The 24,071-nt window shown below is 35.5% G+C and overlaps 1 protein-coding gene across 3 annotated transcripts in view; it reads right to left on the reverse strand.

The window, feature by feature from the left end:
- Positions 1–24,071, reverse strand: part of LOC129796979 (neuroligin-4, Y-linked-like) — a 78,234-nt gene that overhangs the window by 20,650 nt on the left and 33,513 nt on the right. Inside the window, exon 1 of one of the 3 annotated variants that reach the window (XM_055839165.1) lies at positions 12,729–13,353. The exons of the other annotated variants lie outside the window; for them this stretch is intronic. The gene's annotated coding sequence lies outside the window, so the exon portion shown is untranslated. Of the gene's footprint in view, positions 1–12,728; positions 13,354–24,071 lie in introns of those variants that run through there. 3 annotated transcript variants of the gene reach the window in all.

Below are 24,071 nucleotides of genomic sequence, written 5' to 3' on the forward strand. Positions count from 1 at the left end.
AGGGCTCCTCAGTGTGTTAAGTGTGCGGGTGGGCACGCGACTGAAAAGTGCACAAGGAAGGTTCGTGATGAGAATGTGAAGTGTGTTAACTGTGGGGGCGGCCACCCTGCGAACTTCCGGGGTTGTGAGGCTCACCTGCAGCTGAAGAGGCAAAGGACATCGGATCTCAGGGATAGAGTTGCACAGGAACGTAGATTGCATCGCCAAACTTCCACAAATGTAAACACTGCTACCAGAATTGATGGATTGTCATATTCCGATGTCACAGGTGGCGTTGGTGTTACTGAGGGGCAAGGTGTGTCCAACCCGGCTGGCAATGATTCGAATGCTTCAAATAATAACGACATTTCTGTGCTGACTTCAATGATGAAAGGTCTTTCGCAACAAATATCCACAGTACTTAATTTATTAACTATCCTCGTGGCCGAAATGAGATCAAAATGAATCTTAAAGTCTTAAAACTAGTCATGTGGAATGCCAATGGTCTTTGTAACCATGTCCTGGAAGTGAAAAATTATCTTTATGCAAACGACGTGGATATTCTCATGGTATCTGAAACACACTTCACAACAAAAAGCTTTATCAAAATCCCTAATTATATAATTTACAATACCAAGCATCCGGACGGTACTGCGCACGGAGGGACGGCCATAATAATCAGGAGAGATATCAAGCACAATATTCGAGAAAAATTCAGGGAGGATTTTCTGCAGGCTACTTCGGTTGAGGTCATTTGCCCGGGCGCTCCGATCACAATTTCATCTGTCTACTGCCCACCTAGACACTTAGTGAAGAAACATCAGTTTGAGAGATATTTTGGCACTCTTGGTAGCAGGTTTATCTCCGCTGGAGACTTTAATGCCAAACATCCTTTTTGGGGTTCGCGATTGGTTAACCCAAAGGGGAAGGAACTCTATGAGACAGCCATGAGCAACAACTACAAATTCTTATCTACTGGAGAGCCTACTTACTGGCCTGCAGACCGCAATAAGCTCCCTGATCTGCTGGATTTTGCCGTGGTTGGCGGCGTGGATGCGTCGCGATGCAGAGTGAGTTCTTCTCTGGATCTCTCCTCTGACCACAGCCCGGTGATTCTTGAGGTTTTTGCCGACGTTGCTCAGTTGCATAGAGAGGCACACCTTACTAATCGGTCTACTGACTGGAACCTTTTTAGAGATGCTCTGGACAAACTCATCGTCGTTCCCGATGCTATTGGTGACAGGGTTGGGCTTGAGGAGTCTGTGGGTGCTCTCACGGAGGCCTTACGCGAGGCCGCTCGATCGTCGACTTCGGCAGTGCATGAGGGGAAGTTCAAACATTATCACGTTCCTTTTAGCGTGCGGGAGAAGCTTCAGGAGAAACGCAGACTCCGACAAATTTGGCAAACTACCAGGCACCCTGATGACAAGAAAAATTTCAACCGCTCTGCCAAAGCTTTGAAGAGGATGATGAGGGATTTATGTGAGAAGTCCATCTCTGAGTATCTTGAGGGTTTATCACCTACTGAGGCCACCGATTATAGTCTTTGGAGGGCTACCAGGAGAGTCACTAGGCCCCAGGCTGCGGTTCCCCCTGTGAGGAGGGTGGATGGAAGTTGGGCAAGAGATGATGAGAGTAAGGCCGAGGCTTTTGCTGAGCACCTGGAAAGCGTGTTTCGTGTCTGGCCTGGCATGGATGATCATGACGAGGAGGTGGACCGATTTCTGGAAGCTCCTGGACAATTGTCCTTACCTATTAAAAAATTCCGTGTTGGCGAAATTGTAAATGTGCTCGTTGATGATCTTCGACCGCACAAGGCTCCTGGGCACGACAAGATTACTGGAAGAATGTTGAAGGAAATTACTGCAAAGTGTGTCAGACTTATCCAGAGGATCTTCAATGCCATGCTAACAATCGGTCACTTCCCGAGTCGGTGGAAGATTGCACAAGTGAAGGTAATTCTGAAGCCGGGAAAGAAATCAGATGAACTGAGCTCATATCGTCCAATCAGCCTTTTATCAATCCTCGGGAAGGTCTTTGAGAAACTTCTGATGCATCGATTGAGACCCATCCTTGCGGCGGAAGCCCTAATTCCTGCTCACCAATTTGGGTTCAGGCCAGGCCATGGTACGGTGGAGCAGGTCCATCGATTAGTGGATGTCATACATGCGGCCTTTGAAGACCGACAATATTGCACGGGCGCTTTCCTTGATGTTAGTCAGGCTTTTGATCGAGTTTGGCATGATGGCCTTAACTACAAAATCAAAAAATTCCTTCCATTCAATTTCTACCTCATCATCAAGTCCTTCTTGTCGGATAGGCAGTTCTTCGTGAGGCAGGGGCTCGAGGAGTCGCAGACGTTGCCAATCCGCTCTGGGGTCCCCCAGGGTAGCGTCCTGGGGCCCGTATTGTATGTCTTATTCACTGCGGATCTCCCTCGTTGTCGTCAGAATACCATGGCAACGTTTGCGGACGATACTGCTGTCCTTGCTGTGGCTGATTCGCCGGGGTTGGCGTCGCAGATGCTCCAGGGGCATTTAGAATTGATCGAGTCATGGCTACGCAGATGGAAAATCAAGGCCAATGAACAGAAATCCGTCCAGGTTACCTTCACACTTAGAAACGGTTCTTGCCCACCAGTACTACTGAATGGAAGTGAGATTCCCCAATCGAATGTCACCAAATATCTCGGGTTGCACCTTGACAGGAGGTTAACCTGGAGAACTCATCTATGGATGAAAAGGAAGCAACTGAGTCTTAGGTGGAGGGGCTTGTACTGGCTGCTTGGAAGGAGATCTAAGATGTCTCTGTCAAACAAAACTCTGATCTACAAGACCATAATTAGGCCTGTGTGGACGTATGGCCTGCAACTGTGGGGAGCAGCAGCTAAGTCAAATGTGGACATAATACAAAGATTCCAAAGCAAAGCCCTCAGGCAAATCACTGACGCCCCCTGGTACGTAACCAACGACCAGCTGCATAGGGACATGAACGTCCTCCCGGTTCAGGAGGAGATAGCTGAGGTCAGCAGGCGCTACAGAGAGCGACTGCTTGGGCATGAAAATGACCTCGCTGGGCAGCTGGCGATTGACAATGGAAAGCCGAGAAGGCTTAGGAAGGTGAAGCCTTCCGACCTCTTTACCCCGTTGTGATCGGTGTGCTTTAGTTTTATGGTTTTTCCCCGACGTTAAACCATCATGTCTCTCTTTTTATTGTCTTGTATTAAAGTTTATTGTACCCCCTTGTGCAGATCGCTTTATTAAATACGTTAAAAAAAAAAAAAAATATATGTCTATGTACGTACATAATATTTCTATTTAACTGTATTTTAACACTTTGATTGGTTTTGAAACATGATTCATTAATATGTGTCAAACAAATATCTTTCATTTGTTTCGTATCATAAAATAATAGCTGAAATGGCTTTTTGAAATTGAATTAAAATGAAAGGAAATTATAGTTTTTTTAGTACGTTGTCATTCAAAACTTTTTATACATATTGACATATTTTCAGTTTTTTGTGACTTGCTTAGCCGTATTTTTTCATCAGGAAATCCATTTGAGTACGGTCAAATGGAATACATTTTTATAATGTTAGTCTGCAAAGTCGTCTATCCATTATATTTATATAGGTACCTACGTATCGTACAGCAAACTTATAGCGAATGTTTCCATGAGAAAAGGAAGCGACAAGGAAAAAAAAGCAAGAGAAAAGCTGTGCAAAAGTTCTCTTTTCACACCCGCATTTAAATTGATCCATTCCATTTTACACTTTTATGAATACCTCTCCTATATAGCAATACATTGTCGAAGCTTTTGTGACGACCAGACCCATTTATTTCCTATGTTGAATACAAAAATTTCATCTCTTTCGTCCATATATAAGCATATTTCCTGGATGAAAAACCTGTTATTTACTACAACTATGGTATATGTGGGTTATATATGGAAAAGCTTTGGAATATACAGAATTTTTGCAAACAAAGCTCATATAAAATATTTCGGAGGTTTAACGATTTATCCATACAGCTGTATGATGTAAATTTCCAATTGTTATTTAAGACAGAAAGTAAATATGTATTTTGAGAAAATGTGGGACATCGCGTGTGACCAATACATAACTATCGCTATATGGAATAGCAATCACATAAATGGATTTATTCAAAATTCAATGGGACAGTTTATCTCCAGAACAAATAAATGTCCACAAGATATTTTAGATGATATCAGACGAATAAATTTGTATAATATATTCAACGAAATTTGTTAGATATTCTAGTATCTACGTTATATGTATGATTTCAAAATTTTTGCAAATTGATTTGCTGTCTAACGAAAGTTAAATTTTTTTTGATAATCATTTTAAATCTTTTTTATCAATGGTTATTAACGCAAATTTTAGAAATTTTGTATTTTTTTATATTGATTTGGTAATATGGTTTGATTGTAGCTTTCAAATTCAAAAAGGACACACATAATACATTTCCATAGGTATAAGATAGGTATGTTTATGTTGGGAAGACATTTGAGTTCCCAACTGTATCTATTCAGAATAAATCTATATGTAATTCCGAAGCAGTAGCCAACTTGCCAGAAGATGGAAAAACAAGAAAATTGTGTATATCAAAGTCGAAGAAACAAACACAATGAACACTTTATTTTTGGGCAATATGGAGTGGGATATATGTACTTTTATATATAGTATCGTATCTTTATATAATAATACAGTTCTGCACCACATTATTTTTCTTATCATTAGATTACCCTGCTTCTTCTATATCTTTTGCGCTTCGACCTCCGTAGAATAATGGTGAGTTTGAGAGAAATCTCAGTTGATTAGAGATCATCAAACTGCCTCTATCCGTCAGCGAATTATATCTCCTTATCCGAAGAAAGTGATACATAGGGAGGAAGAATACAAAAAGTAATACATGGAATATGTATGTTGTATATATAAAAAGGGAATGTCTCTCCTTGCAAATAATTGGCTCAAGAAGATTTGATTGGGTGCGACTAGCACAACATAATTTATGTAATAAGTTAATAAATCCTCAACGTTGTCCAAATAGCTTATGCGGTTCACTCTTTCCACAGGAAATGAGGACAATTAAAAGAAAAAAAATGGAATCAATTTATGCCGCTCTGGTGTTTATTCTCTTACGCATCATCTCCTTCGTATATAGCTCATTTATTGACTACCAAAACTTCTCGGGTTTGCACTATGAGGTATTAATATTTGTGGATTCTTTAGTCAGTGTTTCTTTATGTAATTCTTACATAATTCCAATTAGAATTGAAAATAGAGTAATTGCTGACATATACTTGATATTAGAACTCACATTTGAAATTTATTCGCATGCGTAATGGAATAAAATTGAGTAAAAAGATTTTCTACGTGTCAATTTTTATAATTAGTATTTACAATAGAATAAAATGTCCTTAAATTTTCTTTTCTCCCATATTTTCTATAATTTTAATCTGAAGAAGTAATTAAAAATGAAATTTTGAAACTTTTCGTTTGAAATTTTGAAATATATAATTTTACAACGTATTTCATTGTGTATGAACATAAATAGCACAGTGAATTAAATATTTATTTTATGCTTATATTCATGTGTAATATGTACTTTCTAACTCACACATATGAATTTTTAATATTCTCTATTAACCGTTCACAAAGCAAAAAGTAATTTCAATTACTGTTGTTTCCATTTTTGGAGTGAACAGAACATCCCCCTCGATAAAATACAATGTGAGAAGATTTCATAGACAAAAGACACCATAAGCTTTCAAGATGCCTCACATCCACCCCGGGAAAGCTTTTCTCCTCGAGGGACTATATAGTGTAATTTATATCTCATGTGTATACTTGTGCGTGCATATCCACTCATCCTCTCATCCCTCTTCATTTTAATAAAATGATGAAATTTTCTATAGGCCGCATCACCATGAGTGTTTAAGGAACACCCACTCCCACAAAGAAGATACATCTCAAGACATGTACTTTGCTCCATAAGATGATTTCCTTGGGTGAATTTTGAGAACAGCTTGTAACAAGTTCGTGGTGTATTTTTTTCTATTTGTTCTTTTACCATCCTTCGGCCCCCCGCGGAAAGGAAAGATGGTATCATTTTACATAAAATATATGAATAAAATATGAAGGAGGGTGCCTCTGCCTAACGCTGTGTCAATCGATGTTGTGTGTTGGAAAGCTGACGAGGAAAATTTAAAAATGATTGACAATATGTCTGGAAAGAATTTTTTAACAGTATTAATTTTATGTGATGCTTCATGTTTTGCAGAGGAATTCTATCCATGCAAAACCATTGGTATGAGGTTTTTCAATTTCCGTTCCGTTTTTTTCTCTCACAACCACACGATATGCTATGTGGTGCCGCCATAGAGGAAAAGCAATTTTAACGCCTTTTGCTATTTCCCCTCATTTTAACTTTCAGTCACTGCCACTTCAAAAATTCCTTTTTTCCGCCATCCCATTGACATCTTTAGCATCACTCTCCCACATGATTTATTTATGCTGAAGAATTTTTCGCGGAGAATATCGTCTGCCAGGCGAAAATGTGCCTATGTGATACATTTTCAATTAGATCCCAAGTGCACGAAATATAAGGAGAATTTAACATTTTTTTGGGGCAATAAATAACGAGGGTAGGTGAAAATGGAGTGTATGTTTTCGCCTTTTGCTCCACAGTGGTTGTACCCACGCTTTTCATTTCCATTCCATTTGCCCTAAAATGATCGAACCCGATAGAATGAAAAATATTCCTTTATAACATTTTAGGGGGCTTGAAAAGTTTATCAACGAAATCTTCAACATTTAGATAAATTGTGGTACTATATTGATACTGACGGAAAATCTATTTAGAAAAAATGAGGATTTTACTAAATTTAGATCAGATTTGTGGATATCTCCAAGGATATTTTTTTTTATTTTTCCTAAAGCATAATCTCAAAAGTGGGCCTGGGGTGCAGTGGATAGAGCGCTTGAGTGCGCATCCAAAGGTCGCCGGTTCGAATACAGAACCCGGCAACGCGCCCCATCCGCCAACGTGCAATTAGATCACGTTGACCGGTTGGATCAGGAGATTGATACACTCCTATCCGTAAAATGGCCCACACGTGGTAGTATCTAGCAAGGCCGCCCACTACTTCTTCGCAAGGAGAACAACAACATCATATAGGGCGGCCGGCCCTGTTCCTATATGGGACGTAGCGCCAAAATATTATATTATATATAATCTCAAAATCTTCCAATAAAGTCAATTCTAAACTAATAATTTTGAAATTTTGCACAAGAAGTTTCCTTTCAATAGAACTCTTGGCATTTTTATAAAAATTAAAACTTTTTATTACATATTAATGGGCTTAGAGTCTACAGAAAAAATTTGCAGAGGGCTTTAAGTTCAGTACGATGAACAAATTCAAATTAAAACGCTACAATCTCTTCGATAAATTCTACAAAATAATTAACGTGATGCTGATTTATCAGTATTTATAGAAAATTATACCCATGTAAATAAAATCTGTGTGTTGCAATGTAATAATCAGGTTACAAAAAAGGTTGTCTAATTAGAGTCCGTGGAAAATTTCCAGCTGTTTTTTATGTGTACGTAACAGTGCAGATACTTTCGCTAAATTAAACAAGTATAACAGTGTATATGTTTGAGAGAGAAAGAGAGAGAAGTGAGCATCATAAGAGGGTTTTGCGCTTATTTTTTAACTTTATCATCCTGTCTAAATTAAATTTATGTGAGAATAAAATATAAGAGCTTGTTATCAAAAATCACTTTGAATTTAATTTAAGGACAAACAAAATGTCCCATATCTTTATAATGAATGAGATATCATAAGGTTTTATGTGGCATTGTGAGGAATTTATATTTATTTTTTGGTATAATGGGGCAAAAAAACATATTAATCCTTGGATCATGAGAGAGAGAGAGAGGAAAAAAAGACTTCATATATAATACAATTTCATATAAAATGTTCTCAGATGATTTTATGAATATTAAGGAGGACTCTTCATCAAGTAATGTTCTGGAGAAGCAATAACTAAAGTGGCCTCTCTAAACTCGTAAAAAATTTAATATGAAAAACTCCTCCTAGTGAAAATAATACTTTGAGCATCATCATAAATTTCTCTCAACCGGAATTGCTGAAATTTCTCGCAACTTCGCAGCTGGAGGAAAATTTTTGCTTTTTTGCCCTCTTTGTCTATAATCAGCTTAACGGAAAGAATTTTATGTGATACCCGAAGAACCTTACTTTTTGCATCCTACATATAACACAAACTCCATTGAAGCTTGCTGAGGGCGGGAGCTCCCGGATCTTGCTGGTAAAAGTTTCCTTCCTGTGGCTGCCCCTTTCAAGCCACAACCAAGCAATAATTTGTGGAATTAGTTACGAAACACATTTTGTGGTTAAAACTAAAATATATGCAAAAAAGAAGGAATGAGAATTATTTATTCACGCTTTGCTTCATCTTTGAATTTTGCTAAATTATGCTTTTACCGCTTTTACTCATTTGGTACATTTTTATGGACATTTATGTATAGTTCATAGCTTTCATTAGGAAAATTTTTAAACTTTTTCTCATTAAAATATCAAAAGTTTTACGTGTCTTACACACTCAATAAATGTACCTAAATTTTTTTTAAAATGAAAACAAATTAGTTTTTAAATGATTTTTAAATGCAAATTTTAAGAAAAACAGTTTTCATTCAATTATTTCACTTGATCTAAAACAAATCAAACTATAATTTAAGAATAATTTATAACAAATTAAATTCAATGAAACTTTATGATCATTTAAACAATTTAAACAGATATTTTCATTTATTGAATAAAAAGGTATAAGATTCGTTCATGTCTGAAAATAACACAAGATAAAATTACGCCTTTTATCAAATCAACAATGCTTGGTGGGTTTCGTTAAAAAACATTACATACTATGAAAGAAAATAGTAGGTACCTACCTCATTTTAATAAAAAGTATGCTTCTCTAGAAATAAAGGTTTTGCTAATGCAAAGAGGGTATGAGAAGAGGAGAATTTCTTTTTGTGAAGTCGACAATGGCTGTGGGTTGAATTTTAAATATAAAAGACAGATAAATCGGAGAGAAAGGTGTATGGACTTGAAGTTTAATTAAGAGGTAGACAGGAGAGTTGAAAAATTTCAGATTTGTTGGACTTTGTATTGCCATTTTCTTATTTTCCATCTCACTCAACCTTTCAACCCCTTGTCGTGTTCATTAATACAGTGGTTAGAGGTTTTTCCACATAAAATCGACCTCATGAAAGTCATGAAAGACAAAGTCTATTTCTAAGACTATATCCCGAAGTACCATTGAACCCTTTAGATGGGGGTTTTGTCTCCATTTTCGTATATACCAAGTATGCGGGGGTAAATTCATCGAGTGGCTTTCTCAGAACGTTTTGGTTTGTGAATAGTAAACCAAAATTTCTCTATTAAACCGACCCCCACTTCCAACCCCTAAAGCATATATAGGTTCTTCTTATTAATATGTAAGTGCAATTTAGGAGTTTTCCCAGAGAAATTAATAACTTCATTGTACCGTAACAATGGAGAGAGATTTGGCAATTTAAGGTGGGTGAAGAAACCTAAAATAACTCAACAGGTTCAACCATTCAATTTATAGTGAAAGCTTTTATATCAATTTGCATCCATACAATTTTTGTTCATTTTTTATATCATCCCACGCATCCATCATAAATGGAGTTGCTGTCAAAAAAAAAAGTCAAGCTAAAAGATATAAATTCGACTGAATACACCTCGGGGTTGAAATTTTTAGGGTACGGAGTAAAATACTTTTCTCGGTCTGATAGTTCTTTTCCAATTCAGCCTGACATTCAATTTTAACTTGTGCCGACAATTCAATGTATCCATTTGGATGATGCCTGCAGCCAAATTGAATTTTACGCGAGAATAAATTTTTGTCATTCTTTTTTTCTGTCCTCTCTTCAGAGCCATTCATAACGCATTATATTGGAAAAAGATAAAATTGGAAGGAACCCCCGCCTGAGAAGTTATTGTCAATTTAGTCCCCAGCAGCGCCAGCCTCCCCATCCATCCACAATCCTGACCACCATCCACAAGATTGGGGCCACATTATGGACACGCACAAGTGTCTGTAAGATTGCTTGATGGGGAAAGTGGGAAAATTATGCATTGGTGTCTTCGTCATGTGACAGAAAATGTCTGACAGAGTGATGGGGTGGATGTTGGAAAATTGTGGCTATATGGAATATGAGAGAGCTCAAAGAGCTCCTACCCCATTAATAACGCTACATATCTCCGGCACTCATATAATCGGTTTTGTCATAAAGTTGCGGTCTGGCAAAACCACAAAACGGAACATGGTGTACGTGGCATTAATTAATACAGAAGGAGAGACAGACTATAAGTGGATATTACTAGGCAACGACCAATTTAAATGTAGCGAAAATATGATCTTCGTTTTGCTTCAAACTACAAAATTAATTGTAATGCAACAAATTGAGTATGATTGTTCGGTGACAGAAGAATTATGTCGTTTATTTCGGCATAATTTTGACAAACAATGAATTAGATTCTTATAGAATCTAATCGATATCTCTTAAATAGGTGCCCCTCAATAATAATTATGTTGTAATTATGTGTTTTTTTCGCAAAAATTAAAATTATTTTGCCTAAATCAGGTAAATATACACTGCATACTAAAAAAAAGTTTTGAGATGATTAAAACTCATTTAAATTCAAAGATCTGTGATTATTTAGTAATTTGATAACTCACTAAGAAAATACTTGAAAAAGATAAGATTTATAAATTATAACGGGAAAAAAGCATATCCATGTTAGGCTACAATATATTTATTGAACATACACCAGATTTTTTTTGGATAGCATATATACAGCATGAAGTTTCTTATTAGAAGTTCCCGAATGTGATACAGCATATCTGGTACACATCTGCGTATTTGCATAACGGCAAAATTTACATAATTTTCCCTTTTGTCAATTCATCTTCCCGCTGTGGTGCGCTATTGTGAGAATGTGGGCGATGAATCCATGTGAAATTAATCATCAATATTTAATTTCATTTGCTACGCGAAAACAGGGGTGTGTTGTGTGTGTTTCACGACTTTCAGCAAATATTGACATTTACCTTGTCTCTGGGAATTTATTTAACAGCCTATACCGACAAAATGCAGGCCATTTGAGTGCCCCTTTTTGTATACTCTCTTGTTTCCTATATAGCGTGTAATGTGCGTCTATCATCGAAATAAATTGGTATGGTGAGACACGCAAAACTAGTGTTGGTGAAATTAAAATAAATTTATCTGTAAATACTGTGTTGAACAGTTTATCCCATTTCCACCTCATTTTTTACCGTGTCTCTCACATAAAAAAAACTGTGCGGGAGGTAAAACACGCCATATCGAGCTTGGCAAAAGGTATATGGTACATACAGTGAAATGAGCCAAGTGGCCTATGAGGTGGGGGTGTGAACTACCAACCGGAAAGTGGTTGAATGTGATTTGAGAATGAGAAAAGTAAAATAGAACTAATATTGTGTACACAGGCAAAATTTATTTGAGATGTCAATTTCAGTACCGCCACAAAAGCTCACATGCCCTTGCGGTGGTACATCTATCGATTGGTATATCAAGTCAGTATGGTTGGAGGCAATAAAATTTTGTCGAATGCTCAACTGCGTATAATATACTGCATATAATTTTGATTATTTCTCGACTAAAGCTGGGAAAATGGAATAAAAGTTTATGTTGCATGCGCAATGAATTTTGTTAAATTTCTTATAGTCACACTCAAATGAACGAAGAACTTTTAGATTTGTAGGAATAGCTTTTTTTTACGTGCATGTAAAAATTACTCTTATTTCTTAAAGGTTTTAATTTAGAAGAAGCTAATACTCTTTTTAGATTTTAGACTCATGGAAAATTAAATATATTTTCACAATCAAGGGTTGGTCCAATAATTATGGAAGAGCGATTTTTGCATCCTTGTTGAGTGGACGAATACTGATTAAAATTTACAATTTATCATTTTAGGGTTTCGAAACAATTATCTTCGAACAAAAATATCCAACCCTTACCTGAAAGTGAGAAAACATATCCGTCAAAATAAGCCCTTTAGATTAAAAATTTAACATTGCAAATATTTTGCAACAGTACATACATATATTGTACATAACGATAACTTTTACTATATGCTTTTCAGTAGGTTGTAATATTTAGTCACTTATAAGTATCATAGATGAGTTTGTGGTGTAATAACTTCTTAGAGATAGAGGTGAAAGACGTTGGCAGGGTATAGGGAGTGAGTGATCCCTTGAAAAATCGTTCTTGCCATTCGAAAATGCCTGAAGTGCTATACGGCGAAATCGAGTTGAAGTTTTTAGTTGGTTTATATGATGAAGAGACTTTCGCCACCCACCTTATTCACGAATATCTTGGCATTCGACATGAAAGCCGCATAAAACGCGATTTTGGTCGCATAAGATGCTTCAATAAAGCTTCCCCTTTTTACATTCTGTACATGGGTGTCTGTGTAAAGAAATCGTTTATAAGTTGGATGTTTTATGGTGAAATAAACTCATTCTCTCACTCTTGGGGGTTTCTTTGGTGGGGTTATTTTTTTTCTTTGCGGGGGGAGGTCGGCGCCCCACAAGTGCTGTATAGATGTGACAGTAAAATCAAGACAAAAATATTTACCATCATTGCACACCAATAAAAAGTTCTGCCGGGAACTTTTCCATGAGTTTTCGATTACTCAGAAATTCTCTTGGTGACTACCAGTGTATGCGTGGGATTGAGTGGAACATTAAATTTCGCACAAAACTGTTTCGTATTGATCACCGGGGATGAATCTTCAATTTATGCAGGACCACTTTGAGGGAGGTGAAAGTTGATTTCTATACTTTCTCACTTTACGGTTTAACACATCACATCATATATTGTGTTGTTTGGCAACACCATCATCACTACTTCACAAAATTGTGAGGGTTGATATATTGAGCCGCTCCCCACAGTTTAGAAAATTATTTTCAGTATCAAAACCATACTTTCAGCTTCTGTCTCACTCTCGCCCCAAATTTGGATAACAATTCAGGGGTATATTTCACAATTTTAACCCAACATCGGTGAACTATTGGGTAAAACACAAATCACTTTAACTAATTCAGTTAATCCGGTATCGTATGTAGGGAAGGGCTGCTGCAAATTTGTCTTGATGGAGAAGTAAACCTAGCACTCAGAGGGATATCTGCTCGTATTGCACAAAACATGCGAGTAGCACGAAAGTTTCACGACTAAGGAGTTGAAAAATTCCAAACCCCACGAAAATCATTACACGCATCGAACACTTCTCCAGGACAACTCTTCGGCACAACTGCGCCTGTCTACAGCTCCCATATGCATATTTTCCGCCAGTTTGTATGTCGTGTCCTTTAGTTTGATCTCTTTCACTCATACTGAACTTTCGAAGCGATAGAAAGCTCTCTGCGTATGTATTGTGCTTCCTGCAAATAACTGCGTCTGCGCCATTACACACACTCTCACATAAAATTTCCTCCAAAAGCTATTTCTACATGCCAAAAGCTTCGCACAACCTTATACTTTGCCTTTCTGCGAAATGTGGGGTTGTTTTTACATCAACTGCACCCCTAACCACACAACAAAATCATCTCCACACACAATGTTGAATGGAAAATTGTCTGCGGTGCTTACTGCTCACTCATATTCCCACTGTTCCACATCAGAAAACTTGAAATGGAAACACAATTATTTATCTGCCAAGCTACATAGCTATACGTATATATTGTCTCTTCGCAGTTTTTACCAACGCAGCATCGCCCACCAAACTAATTTGTAATTTTCGTAATTATTTCAATGGTGTGCCAATTCTAATTCTAATGAACCAGTAGCTTAATCACCACAATTTCATCATGACTAATTGCAGAGAAAGTTTTTATCTGCAGGAAGTAATGTCAACACCTCGGAAGCCAGAATTTTGATTCAAACAAAACGAAAGCTTTCTCAGAATTTCTATGGAGGCATTTCGGGTTATTTTTTCCGATTTTGGCTTGTAAATTGGCATAATTTTGCTATATATACATACATAGCTAATAAGAGCTTTTCAAACTTTTTCCCCTTTTCAATTGTCATAGAGAGATTATCGTGTTAGAGTCAAACATTTTTTTCAAAAATTATATATATAAAATGCTATATAAGGGATGGTCACGTTATTTTGGAAACTCTACAGGAACAAAATGGCCAAAATGTGAGAATTTCAAATAATTTTTTTGAGCACAAAAATTTATTTTCTAAATGGAAAATACTGAATTCTTATCAATATTTGGCCATTTAACAAGAGTGCAAGCAAATTTCGAATTTTTGGTTTCAAAATTGGCTTGAAAATCGCTCTTGAAAGTCCCCGAGTTTCCAAAATAACGTGACCATCCCTTATCTATGTCTTCCTCCTAAAAAGGGAGCATGCAAATAAAATATTTTTTTTACAGTCAGTGCACAATTAACATTCTTTTTTGTCTTGTTTGTGTCTAAAAAGGAAGTTAAGTAAAATTTTCATGGTATTTGAGATATTTTAATGGAAATACAAGTGGATGGAAAAAAAGGTCCCTTGGTGGAATGTACATGACTTTCATGCATGTATGTATATACCTATTGTGGCGATTCTACGGTGAGCTTAATGTGTTGCCAAAAGTTGACGCCCACATTTTTGTCGGTGTGCTCTGAATGTTGAAAAAAAAACAACAAGAAACTTTTCAGGCAAACGAGAGAGAGGAGGCAGCACAAAAAAGCTCTTTCTGGAATGTTTTGGGTTCACATTCATTTCCTGGGAATTTATTTCGTCATGCAAAATTATTTCTCAGGCACCGTCCCTTAAAACCATACCGACCCCGAACTGAATACCACCGAGAAACTGATATGTGCACAAACTCTATGAGTTGTGGGGGGTGGTTTATAAAACATTTGTTCGGTTTGCGTTTTACACCAAACACAGAGATTATAAATTTGTGCACTGTGTTTCACTACAGTGGTACATTTTCAAAAACTCGGGACAACATATTCTTCCAAAATGTGATTCAGGAAGTTGTTGCTATGTTGTATTGATTGAATTCACATCAGGTGTATTGCTTTTCAAATACATCGTATCATCAAATGCACTGGTATTTTGCACAGCACTGGCCCTCCAGTTGGAAAAGTTGGAAAATGTAGAACTAAAGTGCATTGATTTTCAACTGGACAAAATAATAACTATGTTCCCCATTTATGTTGTACAAAATTTTAACCCACTTCGTTAGAGTTTAAAATTTCCATGGGAAAACTATTTTTGTTGATATTTCACATAAGTGAACACCAACTATTTAGAACTCTCACTATATAGGGGAGACCGGGGTAAAAATAGTTATTTTCGAATTTTCAAATGCCAATTTCTCCGAAGTTATTAATCGGAAAAATCGGAAAAAATTCTGGTGGAAAGCCCTACCAACCTATAATTTTTGACAGTAATTTGGAGGGTGATCAGTACTTTATGAGTTAAAAATGAAAATAGATTTTTGGCCCATTTCCCAAACTTTTTCGTATTGAGAAAAACGCGTTTTCCGAAGTTTTCCTTCAGCAATTTTCCAATCTGATAATTTTTCTCACTAGCTGGATTAGTGCAGAAAACGTTGCCAAGGTGTATTTTTCAATAACTTTTAATAATTTTTCTTTACAATTTTTTGAATCAAAACATACCCCTTGGGGTAGATCGGGTCATCCCATGTAAATCATATGGGAGATCGAAATTTTTGGCATATTTTCTATTCATTTGTTGCAAAATGGCGTGTTTGAGAAAATCGCAAAATTCTCTGTTTTAGTGCGTATAAAAGTGAAATTCCTTGTCGCGAATCAAAAGGTGAGAAGTTTAGCTATCAACTACTATCAATCTCTCAGGTGGAAAATCATTGGAAATGTCGGAAAATTCGACCGACTTTATTTAGCCAACTGGTGATTATATTTACCCGCCGCGTCTAAAAAAAGTCAGAAGCGGAAGGGTTTAGGAAAAGCTCGAAAACTCATATTTCCCGTGGAGATAGAGAAAAGTGGTCTGAGACAAAGTTGTAGGCCAGGAAATTTCCTATAAGAATGACCTATCGAGGAAATTTTCTTGCCCTTGGGGAATCCTGCAGATAAGGATTTATGCAAATTGACTATTTTTACCCCGGTCTCCCCTACTTTTTCAAATTTCAAGTATGCAAAGCATAAAATATTTATTAAAAAAACATATTTTCTAAACAAAACATAAAGTTGATTGCAACTGGATATTTTGAAAAGTTCTGAAAAAGGTTTGTGCAAAAGCGCTAGAGCTTTTGAATAATCTTTTATTTTATAAAATCTGAAATGCGTCCCATTAAATTAATTTCATGCCAATTTAATATTTCAGTTTTTTGCCAATTTTTTGGCTCACCTAAATAAAGTTTGCAATTAGAGCTCTTGAGATTCTTTACTCAATTAACATACAGAATGCTAAAATATCTCTGACATTTTACTGAAAATTTATCAAACAGGTATCTATATATACGATAACATTCGTTTTTAGGATGAATTTAAAAGTCGTTTGCACAATGATTTTTTCTTGATTCGCTCTCAGCAATACCATTTCCTTCCGTAAAAGGGTTCTTCTGGGCGTTCTGGGGTGTGTTGGAAAAGTCTTACTTTCTGTACACAGCAACACTGGTGTGTACAGATGTTTCTATACATTGTATGTACATAAATCTTCCACATAATGTATAAAAGCGTTTTTATATTATATATGTTTGTTAGTTTTTGGTAAAATTTGTATATACTTTAATCCGAGCAGTCAAGTGAGAAAACACAGCTTCTGGCCATATTTTCGTCACGTTCAATGCCGCAAACTATGCACACATTTTATGTATGAATCTTCCATATTCAGCAGTAAATACAAACCAAGACGTGCTGCTACGGAGAGGAGCTTTTCGCAAAAGCCAAAGTGGGTGGAAAAGCTGTAATGGGGCGTTGAGAGGAGTCAAGTATTATGATGGAAGCTAGACTGACAAAGAGGCGCCCACTCTGCAAAATTCATACCATGCTTCATCGCATCTCTCATAATTTCTTGGGGAATGCATTCATATGATGTGCCATGGGAGATGCTGCAAGTGTCATTATGTATCATCGCATGCGATAGATGAAATCCTCAAGAATGTGTGCTTTACTACGTCATTCTTTGTACATCATTATTAAGAGCAAGCGGAGTATCTCGGTCGTCGTGATACATCAAAGAAATGATCAGAAAAAAGGCCATCTCATGTTTCCTGCTTTACTTACATAATTAATTAATAAGTGTTGAGTTGAGAGTGTTTTCCTCAAGTGAATTGTGGGTGATGGGGGGGTTGGCAAATGACTCTCGGGATGGCAGAGTGAAATTGGAGCAATATAGCCAGAGACTCGGGTAGTTTGTGCTGGGAATGTAGATAATACTTTACTGCGGACCAACTTAAAGATACAATCAGAAAATTTATTGGTCTCCAGTGGTTTGAAGCCGCGAAGGAGGCAAACGAGCAAAGATGCTTATCAGCCACCAAACGATGATATTCTCTTGTCCCTATGCGGCAGTTATTTGTAAGTTAAGCCATGCAAGGGAAGACGACACAAAATAGACCTATTTCAATGTAAAACTTTCTTGCAGAGGATGTACGCAATATACTGGACTGAACTTTACCTAACTCTCTATGTATATAAATAGATAACTAACATGAAAAGATAAATTTAAGGTGTCAGACTTCACTATAAGACACACAAAGTGGGCCCGGATACTTCCATGCGGATACTCTATAGTAAACTGTAAAATCAATCCTCCTTTCTCCTCTGAAATATCTACTAGAGCAACCCACAAAACCTTCGGTTTTCCACACAATAAACACTAAACAAACATATTAATGTGGTTTTCTGTCCCAAGTCAACCGTCTTTGCCTTGAATTTCCAAAAAAGGTAGTCCATTAAAACACACGTCTATCCATTTGCACTATTTATGTTAATAAAATGTCACAGACTTCTCCTATAACATTTCTGCATAAAGTCAACTATGCATTTAAAACTTTTTATACGCTCGTTAATAATGCAAAATATTAACGAATTACACTAACGAGTTAAAAGTTTTTCTCGTGAAGAAGGGTAAAAGTAGATCTGTTAGGATGAAATGTTGATTTTTTAAAAGTCTCCGGCCATAAATTTTGCTTGAATTAATAAAATGTCTGTCAGGTTTTCTTTTTCTGACTGCCGTAAAGTGATGAAAAATCATCTTTTTAGCAAAAAAATACATTTATATATGTAAGTATTAAATGTATCTAATACGTATTTATTTATCATATCTGAAATTGGAGTGAGTTTCGATGTAAAAGAGAGAAAAGGAAGATGCTACAGTATAAGATGGTTTAAGTTCGCTTGGTTTCATATAGGAGAAAAGTAAGTCGAGTACCATAAATAAATAGACAAGAAGTTAAAAATTCTCATTTCCTGTGACATTTTTCATGGCTGTAGGATTCGTATCGCGAAGTGCAATTGCATTTAGAATGCAGAAACACTCCATAATCCACAAGTTCTTATACACAGTGAGACATCACCTTGAGTTATAGCAGCCATAAAATTTATTTATTTGCGTGAAAAGACTCAATTTCCGCTTCAGCATTCAACTATGAGGCTGATTTTGTGGAAAATTCTTAATATAATTTTGCGATAAAGTAAGCATACATTTCGCAGAAACACGAATATTAAATTTATTTCAATGTCTCACAGAAAAACTTTTCTCAATTGCGTTTTTCCATCTTTATCGCACACAGTTCTTGAAACAATAAAATTAATTTACAAAACTCTGCAGTAGAGATTCAACTAGATGGTAGCTTCTTCACTTTTTTTTTTTGAACAACTGGAGACTACCAGTTTTTCAGGCATTTCCTTTATTTAAAAAAAAAACTTTTTGTAATAAATAATTCATTGAAATAGAGGTAGATACTTTTGTGAATTAAGGCTCATCTCTCTCATTGCTTTTTAGATCAATATTATAAAATAAAAATAAAAGTCTTTTGAGCTGCAATGTTGTAGGTGGAATATGTAATTATTATGGACAGTTGGAAAGTAAGGAAAAAAAAGAAGCCATTTCCTCTGGGTTTCCATACAAAAAAGAAGGAAACAATGGAGGAGTCATTCAGTGGAGTTCCAGTACCACTTTCCGTATTACAAAAGTACAACATAAATCACAATGCTTTCAGCAGTGAACCAGACAGACAGAAATAGTTGTATCCGCGTTTGCCCTCTACAGCTTCCATCTCTTGTACGGAAAACGTTAAAAATTAGCTTCCTCCGTTGCTTTTGCTGCATGTGCAATATGAATGGGATGACTAATGACAGTTGAGTTGTCCTGGCTTTCAACTACATTTTCCTACGGTCTTCTTCACTTTTTTTTTCCTATGCTGTTCTCCTTTTGGTTTTGCTCCCCATCCCCGCATTGCTGGTATATTGTCGTCAACTAGTTGGTAACATGAAGGTCTTCTATCTCGGCTTCCCAATGCCACAGGGTCCTGCACATTTTATCCATGCTACACATTGTATTATTCTTGTATGGTTCGCAGACCTAATCCTATTTTCATTCTGTATTCTATCGGAGGCTGAAGGGGCGCTTAACATTTTTACCCTCACCTTGTGTCCTTTTACTCCTTGTGATTTGGAGGCGTTCCAGCATGCCAAAAATTGCCTTTTAATGTCACACGTCACATATTATATACAATAGAAGTTATATATTTTTCTCATACACATTGCCATTCTCATTCCATGCAATAGCATGACTTAAATACTACCCTCAACATTCCGCTATAGTCTCTTAAATTGACCTTTGACCATTTATATAGGTATGTACTTCCTTTTATAGCTCACATTCGTAGCAAACCATAATCCTTTCAGATTTTATGTCTCTGAAATGCTGTTGTAATCTCTCAAAAAAGACATACATACATACGTATAGGCTAATCACATATGGAAATCTGAAGTAAGCAGCACTGGCAATGAAGCATTCAATTCACTTATCTATGCGTCTTTAAAACTAGATGACAACTACTAAGACCAAAAGAAGATATAAATTAGCTTCCTAAGCTCAAAAGCTTCAAGTAATACGCTCACTGGGGTATATACCTAATCATGTTAATGTGACTTTCTTCTATTTCCAGTCTTTGTATATGTACGTTACATACTCATGTATGTATGTATTCCTAAAGATGTGAAGACATTTGAAGTTTGCATCCTAATTTTTCGCTTCGTTTCTCAGATTTACATGACTGACCAACTTTTTCAGCAAATATTATTTTTTCTTCTGAATAAATTAATGAGATTTTGTCCATCCTTAGCCCAATATTCAGTCCCCATTCATTCTAGTAAATACGCTATCATATACACATCAGCACTCTGAAATTTAATTTAATTTAATGAACTTTTCAGTACTCGAGAGTTCTAAAATGCGATGTTTCTATGTAATATAGAATTGGTACGCCGTGAATGCACCATGTATAGTATAATTGGACGATTTTCGACTTGACTGAAATGTGCATAGAAAGTGGAAAAATGAGTGGGCAGAGCGCAAAACAAATTGATTCATCCAAATAGCGCCATGTTCTCCTCACATACGATGAGTTGAAGATAAGCTTTATCGAAATTGGCGAACTCATCTCTTCTCTGGCCCCGTGTTTCACAACCCCCCTACCTCCACAGCTTTTCCACATGCACTGAGCTAAATTGAATTTTTATGTTGACTCACGATTATGTAATGTTTATTTTTTACTGCGCGCTTGTGAAAGGAAATACACCAATGGCTTTTTTTTCTATCCAGACTCTCCTCTACTACAATTTCCCAGTTACCCTCCGAAAAGCTTCAAATTACATTCTATAGTTGAATTCAATTTCCATTTCGTACTTCGTTTGCATCATGATTCGCATTTACAGTAGTGCTTCTGATAATGATCACTTACAATACGATTCAGATACCGCCTGTATATAGCTGCACTATAAACTAACATTTCCATTTTCAAAATACCAACTCACAGGTTATCAATTTTACCAGTCAATTTAGGATCTTCTTATCGATGCTAAACATGTCGATTTATATGGATGTAATTGAATGAATTTTCAATCCAATTTTCTTTTCTAAAATTCATTTAGAATATTTTTATTGCAATATTAAAAGAATATAATGAAATTCATAATTAAAAGATGGTGTTTCGCATAAAAATATTTTTTCATTTTTATTTTAAGTTCTTATCGGGATTTTTTCTCGATGCCAAGAACAGAAAATATTAGTTAAACCAAGATCTAGCCGATAGATCTCTAATAAATCAAAAACAATCATATAGTCTCACTGTCGACTCAGAGTAAAAGTTGAAGACTGTTCTTCTACGGGATAACACTGTAATTATTTTTTCATTAGGCACATTATGTTAATTTTAATCACAAAACTTAGACACCAACGCGAATTGTTAGTGAGTGAAATGATTTAAAAATAATTTGTGGTTTTTGTGATATGTTTGCTTGAAAAATGCAAAGTAGTATAAAGAGACTTTAGAAGATGAGAAAATTTTATTCGAAAGCTGGAAAAATGTGATTTATTTTTGCGAAGAAAAGAAAATCCTTCACTGCGCACAAACTCATGTTAAAACCATTCAAATTTTTCTAGTGTAAAATAAAATGCATCATTTGAATGTTGGGATGAAACCCATATATTTTTTACCTGTCTAAGAAACATGTGCAAAACGTGCAGAATACAATTTTATATAAAGAACTTTAGAGCCAAGACATATTATGTTTATGCATCATGTCGTACTGTGTGTATTATAATTCATGTGTCGTATCTTGTTAATGGAGAAAAAAATTCAAGCTTTATAATTTCGTGATAATACGTTAAAGGCATTAGTAATGAGATTAAATCAGTACTTGATATAATGAAGAAGTAAATTCACTGGAAAATTTTAATTTCATTTTCTTTTCCTTACACTCCACTCACAGTGATTTCCGCATGTTCTTCCATGTACGAGCATTTATTATTAATTCAGAGAGCAACTTACACATCATATTTATGCTTCTTTGTATATCGTGACAGTCCCTCGAGTGTACACCCCCATATTTACGCATAATCTCCTGAGACAGCGTTATGTTATTTCAGGGAAATCAAACTGAAATGTGATAATAATCTGTGATTCCCCTAGTAACACAGCAATTACTATGGAATGCCATGTCTAGGGACAATTTACACTTCATGCTCAAGTTTTGTGCGTATACTTCTTAAAGTCAAGATGATGGTCCTACCTACCTTGAATGAATCTGAGAGAGTCATTGATATGCATTATACGTTCTGCTTTTATTTGTTAAAGATGTAAACATTTAGAAGATAGATAGTTACATATATTTATTGGGGTGTTAATGAATTCTTTGCAGATAATCTGAGAAGAAAATAAAATTTGCATAAACTTTTCCAGAAAGAAGTTTATTTGTTTCGTATAAAAAATCTCTCATTGGAAGAAATAATCGAAAAATTAAATCTTGTAGAGATTTAAAAAATCACCAAAGGGACGTTTAAATATTCACTGACTGAGATCAGCTTAGGTTTAGCTGAAAGTCGGCAAAAACGTGTTCAAAAAAAAAATGCAAATAAAGACGTGATGATTATTTTTTTTGTCTCAATATCTGAAGGAAGAATATCTTGCCAAAAATCTTCATCAATTAATATAAATTATTTTTTCTTTAATATACATAACAAATTGGCTAAATGCAGTACCACCCGATATTTTCCATAAATTATTTTAATTCAAGATCATCAACATAACATTTTATTTCTACTCAATTCAATACAAAAATTTAATATTCTGTGGAATTTTTGGTATGATTTCGTTCTTTTTTTTTTAATTTGAATAAATAACAATTAAAATGGAAAAATAATGTATTTAAGAGAATGTTTCTGGCAGTTGAGTTGTGCATTTACATTAGCAATTTGCATAACATTTGCACATTGAATTAAGAGTTAGTTGGTATTTATCAAAATTAAAACACAAACTATTTATATTTTTGTATATAACATGGAATTTAATTTTGAATAAATTCCCATTAAAAATGTCACAATTTTAGTTCTATTCTAAATTCTTGGCATCATGCTGTTCTCTAAATCAAAATATGGTACAAAACATTTGTGAAAATATTGGCTAATATTTGACTTTACAAAATTAGGTCAGTTCGGTGGTATTTGATGCATCAATTGTCCCTTTTCATCCATCAAAACCTACCCTCAATTGAATGGGAAATAATGTGCGTTCATTCATCGGGAAAACAATTGAAATACCAATTAATAATTGCAAAGTAATTAATAAAATTGTTCAACTGGAAAACTAATACGTCGATAATTGCTCATCATTTTGATTTCGGCGCTTCTTATGGTTTGGTGTGGTGATTGTGCCAATAAATCAGTATTTGAGTATTACAATTTGAGGGCAATTTATCCTCATTATTATTTTTCTGAATTTAATTGAAGTTTAATTCTTTGAAAATTAAATACATCTCTTACTTAAAAAATACCACAGCTTTGCATTTTAATTATAATGCTAGATAAAGGGGATTTTTTTGATAATGTTTTGGATTAATTTTAATACTAATTACCTACACGGAAAGAATTCCATTTTCCAAGTTCCATTTTCATAATAATTTTTCTCAGAAGTTTTGCGCATTTTGAGCATTTATTATATATAGGTATATTTTTTTCTTTTATACGACGACCATCTTGTCCATACTAGAGACCGAAGTCGATGGACTTTTCGTCGACGACGACTTGATGCAAAGTTTGCATCGACTTCGACGACTAAGTCGAGTTAGTCAGTCGAGCATAAGTCGACGACGACTCAACGACTTAGTCGACTTATAGAGGAAAATTACACAAAATTTTTTATACAGAGCATAAAGTTTATAATTAAATATTTTAGCTGTGTTTCTTTCAGACACAGCTTTTGTGTA

Source organism: Lutzomyia longipalpis, chromosome 1 (genome assembly GCF_024334085.1).
Source record: "Lutzomyia longipalpis isolate SR_M1_2022 chromosome 1, ASM2433408v1".
NCBI lineage: Eukaryota > Metazoa > Arthropoda > Insecta > Diptera > Psychodidae > Lutzomyia > Lutzomyia longipalpis.